At 52.5% G+C, this 8,609-nt stretch overlaps 1 long non-coding RNA gene across 1 annotated transcript; it reads right to left on the bottom strand.

The window, feature by feature from the left end:
• Positions 1 to 2,985: 2,985 nt before the first annotated feature.
• On the bottom strand, positions 2,986 to 7,987 carry LOC311581722. The gene is made up of 3 exons (XR_014773863.1): positions 7,839 to 7,987; positions 6,765 to 6,925; positions 2,986 to 4,652 (listed from the first exon to the last, which is right to left on the bottom strand). It is a non-coding gene; the product is annotated as an uncharacterized lncRNA (long non-coding RNA).
• Between the last annotated feature and the right edge of the window lie 622 nt (positions 7,988 to 8,609).

The following is an 8,609-nucleotide window of genomic DNA, read 5'->3' as shown; positions in this document are numbered from 1 at the left end:
CCCTTGTCCCAGAGAGGCCCAGGGCCCACGTATAGATACATCGTCATAGGTGGCTGCGCAGCTCAGTCATAAGCTAAACTAAAACCTTTCTCTCTGAAGCTGCTGGCCTCAGGCATTTTGTCACAGCAATGGAAAAAAAAAGTGAACAATACCAGAATGAACCAGACAGAAACCACCGCTGAGTCCACACAGACCTGGCGTGAATGTCCGTGGTGGCTTGCTCACAGCAGTTCATTTGGGTACAATTCGATTACCGGTTATGTGGAAGATAAGAAATCGAGTTCCGGTTTATTCTTAGTCCGACAGCTGGCACCAGCACAAGGCTCATGTGATACTGAGCGGCAGGCGTGCCACAGGCACACAGGCTGCAGGCATAGACAGCAAACACTTGGTGGAAGGTGACAGGAGCCAAGCACAAGGCTACCACTGCAGGGGACATTGACTGAATGTTATAGAACAGGTAATGCCATAGGGACAGACAGGCCCTGCTGGGGGCAGAGTGAAGGGACTCTAGTGACTTATCTGCCCTGTGTTAATTGCTGTGGCAGCTGAGCCATCAAAATCTGTATAAAATGGCATCGACCTGCGAAAACCCATAATAAATGTGACTTTTCCTTTATGATGACTACAGCTCAGAATTTCTGCACCCTCAAAAGCCACACCCTTGTCACTGACTTGATCAGAAAGAGACCCACCCAGTCCTTGAACTTGAGCAAAGATGCTGGCGAGCTGTAGCCTCAGGGTCATGTTCCTGGCCAGTCTTGCCTTTGCTACTGTGGATGAGGAAGTTGTGACCCAGAGGAGCCCTGTCACCCAGTGTCACCTAACAAGGCTGAGACACCTAACAAGTGTCGAAACTTCCACGCTGGCCCATTTCAGTACCTACTCCCAAGCTCCCGAGGCTGTCCCCAGGGACATACCTCCTTCACCTGTGTCCAGGAAGGAGAGACAAATTGGGGACTTTGATCACAGAGAGGGTTGGAGGGACCAGAGTTCTTACTGACCTTTCCTCAGGACGTCCTCAACCTCCTCTGGTCCAAGGTCATCAAGAAACTCTGAAACAGCCCACAAAGTCAAAGGTCTCCCCAAGAACCCTCTAGGCCCACTGGTGAAGAATAAGCTAGGGCTCTGGTGCTCTCTATGGGGAAACTGAGGCAGGGAGACCCAGAAGAGCTGTATGGGGTCTGGAGGGGGTCTTTTCCCCAAGTAGGGATGCTGCTCCCCAGCTAGAGAACCCAAGCACTTTTAAGAGGGATTGCAGATGACACTGAGGGGGCACATGAGTATCCCCACTCCTTTGGACTGGTTGAAGGGCCTATACTCCACACTGATTCTGCCTGACAGATCTGGCATACATAAAAACAAGAGCTTGGAACGTTCTGGAAATGTGGCCTGTCCTGGGGACCCCAGGCCCCACATAGAGGCAGGAATGTGAGGCTCCTGCAAGGGGGAAAAGCAGCTTCCCCCTCCCCCACTCCCACCCCCAACCCCTGGCTACACCACCCACCCACAAGCCTCCCGGCTGAATGTGGGTGACACATAGGAAGCACTAGGCCCAGGTGCCTCCCCAAGAGGGGGCTGCATGTGTCCCTGGGGACATATGTCAGCCCCCACCTTGGCGGCCCTAGGATGGCAGGACAGGTGATCTCCACTGAGACTCAGTGACCCATAGAGCTGTCCGTGCCTGGGAACCTTTTCAGTCATGCACATGCACGCAGGACAACGCTCAACCCTGATGCCTGCTGTGTCCTCAGTGGCTTGTCAGAAGCCACAAACACAGACAACCTGCAGGGAAAGGTCTCCGGGTAACAGAGCAGGGACAGCCCCCTGGCAGTCTGCTTAGGGTGCCTGCAGAGCTGAACAGATTGTGAGGACCAAAACCAGCGGGGGGGGGGGGGGGGGAAGGACCGTAAAATGGCGGGATGACAGCCACCCAGACCCACCATGCTGGTGCGGGGAGGGCTCAGAATTTCTGAGACAGCCATGGAAAACTGCAGAAGGCAGGAATATCTTTCTTTGCGATGCCCCTGCTCCCTTGCTGTAGGCCTGGTGCTATGAGCAAATGAATCCGTTGACGTTGCTCCCATGAGCACAAATGGGGTTGTGGAAAGAAGCCTGGAGCACCTCACCTGAAGGAGAGACCCCTCATCCCTATCAACACCTCCAGGGAGCAGAGTGCCGCCTCATGACATCCCACTCTTAAGGCATGATTATTAACCTCTGACCCTCCTGCCTCTACCTCCCCAGTGCTAGGATGACAAGTATGTGCCATCATGCCTGGATCCATGCAAGTCTGGGGACAGAACCCCAGGGTTTTATGTGTGTAGAGCAAGCACTCTACCAACCAAGCTACATACTTTTAAATCTTCTGATTAAAAAAAAGAAAGAAAGAAAGTATTATCACGTGCCCATAAAATATCTTGGGCCTGAGGACTGTGTGCTCTAGAAACGCTACCCAAATTGTGCACCTGGCACCATCGCCTGGCACCCAGCAGGTACTGACTCCACCCCCTATGCCCAGGGCCACCGTCCCCAAGCCCAGGAGGGCCAGCAGCTGTGCTTTCTGTTTTCTGGCGTTGTTTACCTCTCCCTTGCCCCACACCCAGCAGGTAATACCCTTGGCTGTAATCTGCCCTGTCCCAGGGCGCCTTCCCACAGGCCACCCTGCACAAACAGCCTGGCTCCAGCCGCCACCCGCCTGATTCCAGAATCCCAATACGAAGGCAGAGGTTTGGCTGTGGACACCCCTGTCATTTTTCACATAGCAATCCAGTTACCAGGCACTTTGGCACCTGGGCCCAGTTCCACCGACACTTGGCAAGGCCACAGGACCACTGGCAGTGATGGATGCTGCCCCTCGGCACACCCCACCCACCCTGCTGCTAGCCGCCAGCCTTTGTTGTGCCAACCCCAGGACCACAGGCAGCCAGCCCCCAGAAGCTGCCAGGCCCAAGGGTTAAGACCCAGAGTGAGATCTTCCCAGCATCCCAGTGGCCAGGGCCAGCTTCCCGCCTGGCCCCTAAGCAACTACACAGACCTCTTCTCTATCCCCTCCTTGCTCTTCTCCAGGGCTTTGCATTGGGCAGCTCACTGTGGTTCCCCTGTGTACCGGTGTTACCTCCCTCAGCCCACAGCAAAGAAGTCACTTCAAGACCAGATGCAGAGCTAGGTATAGCGGTTGCCTAGCAATGCACCAAGTCTAGGATCTGATCCCCTAGTACCCCCACCCCCGAAAAAAAAAAAACAGGTGGGTGACCCATGCCTGTAATCCCAGAACTGGGTTAGGTGGAGGCTTAAGGATCAGAAGTTCAAGATCATCCTCAGCTACATGTCAAGTTCTAGGCCAGTCTGGGCTGCATACAAATAAGGATGATAATGGTGATGATGATGATGATGATGATGATGACGACGACAATGATGATGATGATGATGATGATGATGATGATGATGATGATGATGGCGGCGGCGGCTAGAGAGATGACTCATTGGTTAAGAGTGCTTGTTGCAATTCTAGAGGACTCAAGTACTATTTCTCTTTATAGCCCTGGCTGTCCTGTAACTCCCTCTGTGGACCAGGTGGCTTTGAACCTAGAGATCCCTCTTGCCTCTGCCTCCTAAGAACTGGAATTAAAGGTGAGCACCACAACTGCCCGGCTTGAAGCTATTAAAAATAACTTCTCCACCATGATCAGATGTTCAACAGGCAGGCTCTTCATGTGTAATCACACACCTGATGGTGAGTTAGAATGCGCAAGTCAGGATTTGAGTATTGGCCACATGTGGACGCAGTTGGAGTCCACTTTACCTGGTTCCTCTGACTTCTTTAAGATGCCAACTCAAACCTTCAGTATCCTCTTAAGTAGTTTGCCTTAAAGGTTTCTTTTCTTTTCTTTTTTCTTTCTTCTTCTTTTTTTAAAAAAAATGGTTTCTCTGGTTTGTTGCCATGTTGTTTTTGGTTTTTTGAGACAGGGTTTCTCTGTGTAGCCTTGACTGTCTTTGACTCACTCTGTAGACCAGACTGGCCTCGAACTCACAGTGATCTGCCTGCCTCTGCCTCTGCCTCCCGAGTGCTGGGATTAAAGGCATAAGCTACCACCACTTGGCTTAAAGTTTCATTTTTAATTAATTTAAAAAATTTTGACACAGAGCCTATGTATCCCTGACTGGCCTAGAGCTTGCTATGTCAATCAGGCTGGCCTCTGACAGACATGCACCTAACTCTGCTTCCTGAGTGCTAGGAGTAAGGTTCGTGCCTCTAAGACCTAAGTTGGTGTTTTTTTTAAGTGTGTGTGTGTGTGTGTGTGTGTGTGTGTGTGTGTGTGTGTGAATTTGTGCACATGAGAGCAGGTGCTTGCAGAGGCCAGAAGAGGGCATCGGGTCCACTGGAGTTGGAGTTAAGGTTGGGAGGCACAGGGCACGCTGGGAACTGAACTCTGGTCCTCTGCAAGAATGAGCATGCACTACGTTCTCTTAACCACTGAGCCATCTCTTCAGCACCCCCAGTGCCTATAAGGCGTTTTCATGGGAGTACAGCAGCTCAAGAGAAACGAAGGGTCCCTTAGAGGGTACAGGCAACCTAAAGGCCTAGGCCACCAAAGCCAGGCCAGGGTCCTCTGTTGCCGATGTTGCTGGTCTGTCCCTTCCCAGAACTCCTGAAAAAGTCAAAGGTCACACTAAGATAATCACACTGAGTGACAGCAAGGCTCTCGCTGGGCACTGAACCGGGTTCAGTGCCTGTGCCAGCTGCGCTGACTGCCCCCGACCTGCAAAACTGATGGCATGGAGCCCTCCAACCCTGCCCAGAAAGCTGAAGTAGCCTGCACGGGGACAACAACACCTCCACCTCCCTTCCTGGGAGCAAGATAAAGCCCCACAGAGGACACTCTTTGCCCCAGCACTTCAGGCACTCCCTGATGCTTCCAGATGTAGCTTGGTTCCTAAGACCTACAGAAAATCCAAACACAATGAGGCTCTTTTCTCTGCAAAGTGAGGTGAGCCCAAGCCCTGCACCCAGGAGGAGAGAGAGAGGCAAAGGCAGCAGGTCAGATGGGCCTGCCCGCAAGGAAGAAGGGTCAGGAGCAGGCTCAAGGTGCTGGCACACACACTCCAGCAGAGGATTTAAAATGTCCCCCACGCATCAGTGACAAGCACTACTTATCACTAGAGCTACAGTAAGAAAGTGCTCTTAGCCATGCACAGTCAGAGGCCCTGGGTACCACCTCTTACAGCTGAGGGAGAGACCAGCAGATTCACTAGCCTGCTTCTAGGTTGCTAAGTAACCTCTGACATCATCACTAGCTGTCAAGTGTGTGTGTGCCAAATAGAAAAGGACCAACTGGCCACCTCAAAATCTCTCTCTGTGTCCTGGTTTTCTTTCTCCTTCCCTGTGCCTGGGGCACCCTCCCCTCATCCATTTTTCTCTCTCTCTCTCCCACTGTCTCCCTCTACCCTCATGGCCCACTCCGACCCTAAGTCCTATCCCTTTTCCCTCCCCCAAGTAAATCTCTCCATATCAGATCTGTTGTGTCTGTCTGTCCCTCCCTCCCTCCCTCCCTCCCTATCTATCTGTATATATATTCAAAATTTAGCTCTGCCACACAGCGGAACATCATCTACCCAGAAGAGCCTCCATGTAGAGAGGGCTGTGACATTCCTAGGGAGATGACTGTCACTGGTGCATGGGCCCTGCAGCTGCTATCTCGGAAACCATGGGTGTTCAGTCACTCACACAAAGCCAGTCATACTTGTCCAAGGTCCATGAACAGATGAGTCAGGTGTGCTGGCTCTCCCTGCCTCATTGTCCTCTGTGGTTGAATGACTGTGATTGGTCCTGGGAAACCCCCTCACACAGACACACACACACACACACACACACACACACACACACACACACACACACACCCTTGCTGAGGTCCCAGGCTGAAAAAGGCTGCAGCCACCACCAAGAGGGACACTTCTAGGGAAGCATTTTTTTTTTCCTCCAAGGACAGTGCACAGCCTGCAGCCTGCCCCCACAGGGAGCCCTGCTGCAGGGCGGGGGCTCTGGAATGTTCTCTGAACGCATAGCAGAGTTGTGAATCAGACACAGTGGGGAGGAGGCCCACAGCAGGGCTGGAGGCAGGAGGTGGAACCCTCCAAGCAGAACCCTGGTCAACAGCAGGCAGTGCCTGGTTCCTGTCTCAGGGCCAGCAGCCTCTTCCACTGCCTACCTGGGCTACACCAGAGGTGAGGAGGACATGGGCCAGGAGGGGGCGGTGCTGGCCTAGGTCAGCCAGGGACTTTACAGTCAGGCCTCCAGACTCCTCACACAATGCTCTCTCTGGACTCCTTGCACAGTGCTCTCAAAGCCGAGCACCACCCAGGCAATATTGTTGCTTGAGTAAACTGACCTTTGTACATTCAAATAGGGATCCAGCACCCCAGGAAGACTGGGTGCTGGGCTCCGTTTCTCAGGACACTTCCTGTTTCCAGTATGTAAAATGATACCCAAACTCCTACTGTGTGCCGGGTCCCAGGCAGGAGTTCCTACACGTTTAGTCAAGGGACAGGGGCCTTGGCTCCACAGTGGATGTGGATGCAGCATGGGGTTTGCCCTTGAGGCTTCAACCTTCATCGATGCCAATCCAGCCAGCAACCTGAGCCAGGTATGGGGACCAGGTGACACACCTCAGACCCCATAGAATGAGATCAAGTTGCAGGGTCTTGACTCAACCCACAAAGCTGAAGTTTGAGCCCCAGATGGACTCACTGGGTAAGCCCCTCACCTCTCTAAGTTTCCTCATCTGTAGAATTGGAGAGTGGCCACGAAGGACTCTGTTATCATTTAATGATCTCTGTGAGAACTGGCTCAGTTGATAGAGGGATTTTCCCAGCATGCACAAGGCCTTGAGTTCCATCCCCCAGTACCATGCATCTAATCCAAGTGCTGGGGAAGCAGAGACAGGAGGATCATCATGCAGAGGCAGGAGGATCATCCTGAATTCCAAGCTGGCTTGGTCCGCACAATAAGGCCCTAACCCCCGAAACTAAATTAAATTAAAGAAACCAGGCATGGTGGTGCACACCTGTCTTATCAGAACTTGGGACGCTGAGGTAGAAAAATTGACATAAGACTGAAGCCAGCCTGATCTACAAAGCGAATTCCTGGCCAGCCTAACATTCATTCAAAAATGAATGGATGGATGGATGGATGGATGGATGGATGGATGGATGAGGAAGGAAGAAGAGAAAGCACCTTGTTCACCTAAAGAAAAAAGTTCAGGAGAGAGATAAAACAGTAGAAGCCCAATAGAGAGAAGCTGACGGGGCTGCAGAGATGGCTCAGCAGTTAAGAGCACTGACTGCTCTTCCAGAGGTCCTGAGTTCAATTCCCAGCAACCACATGTTGCCTCACAACCATCTATAATGTGATCTGATGCCCTCTTCTGGCATGCAGGTGTATGTGCAGGCAGAGCACTGTGTATATAATAATAAATGAATAAATCTTTAAAAAAAAAAAAAAGAGTGGAAACCCGGGAGCCAGGGTCCCATAATGCCCTCCAAGGGTACATCTATAGTGACTGGAGCCTAGCCCTAGGCTCTGTCTCTCTGAGGCCCCATCTATAGCCCCTCTGGAGAGCAAACCTTGAATAAATGAACAATCAAACTTCAGTACTGAAGGACAAACTTCAGTAAAGGGCTTGGACCATCCAGGGACTGGACTACACAGCCACTTCCACCCACCAGGAGTGCCACTCTGGGGTGTGTGCCCTGAGGATACACTGGCCTCTGTGGGGCTCTGAGAGAACTTCTGAGAATCACCCCTTCAGCTGCCCCCCCCCCCAATCAGGACAATGTACCTCTGGTTTCTCAAAGTGCCTCCTCCAGGGAGCCTTCCAGCTCAACCACATTCAGTCCCGCAGCCTCTGGTCCACACTGCGCGTCACTCTGAGGATGCTAGCAAGTGCCCTGTGCATCTTGGCCCCCTCCAACAGAAAAGGAGGCCCTGCTGGCTGCATGAGAAGAATGGATCACTAACTTTAGGGGGGTTCTGCATCATGTCTGAGTTACCACCCCCTGGGAAGCCATGGGACCCGAGATGGACAGAGGAAAGAGCCAAATAGATGAGGGATGCCCATCAGCTCCACGGTGGGTACCAGATGTTCGTCCATGCCTGACCTCTCCAAGGACCGACCCCACAGCCTTGAGCCAGTGGCTTCATCTACCCAGTCTTCAGTTTCCCCAACAGCTCAGTAGTAGAAATAGCAAGACCTCCTGCTCACCCAGAGTACTCCAAGGAATGGCGGTAGGGATGCTCACATGGCGCCACACAGGGTCACCTCCTTCAGGGTGGACCTCAGCCACAGCCCCAAGAGGCCCCACAGTGACCCCCATCTGATACATGAGGATACTGAGGCAAAGGGAAGCGAGCAGTCTGTTCATCACCTAGAGTCCACAAGTGGCTAATGTGCAGGGCGCAACCTTGCTGCTAAGGGCCCAGCCGGGCCACCACACGCAGCTGGCCTGTGAGTGGGCACTTTTCCACTTCTATGCTGAACACAGAGCTGGGAGTGGTTTCCAATGGTGTCACTGGCAAGGGGCTGAAGGACAAGTTGGTAACCAGTGAGTCA

Source organism: Acomys minous, assembly GCF_964271855.1.
Source record: "Acomys minous genome assembly, chromosome: 2".
NCBI classification, from domain to species: domain Eukaryota; kingdom Metazoa; phylum Chordata; class Mammalia; order Rodentia; family Muridae; genus Acomys; species Acomys minous.
Note: the sequence above shows the minus strand (reverse complement) of the source record. Positions and strands in the feature narration are given on the sequence as shown.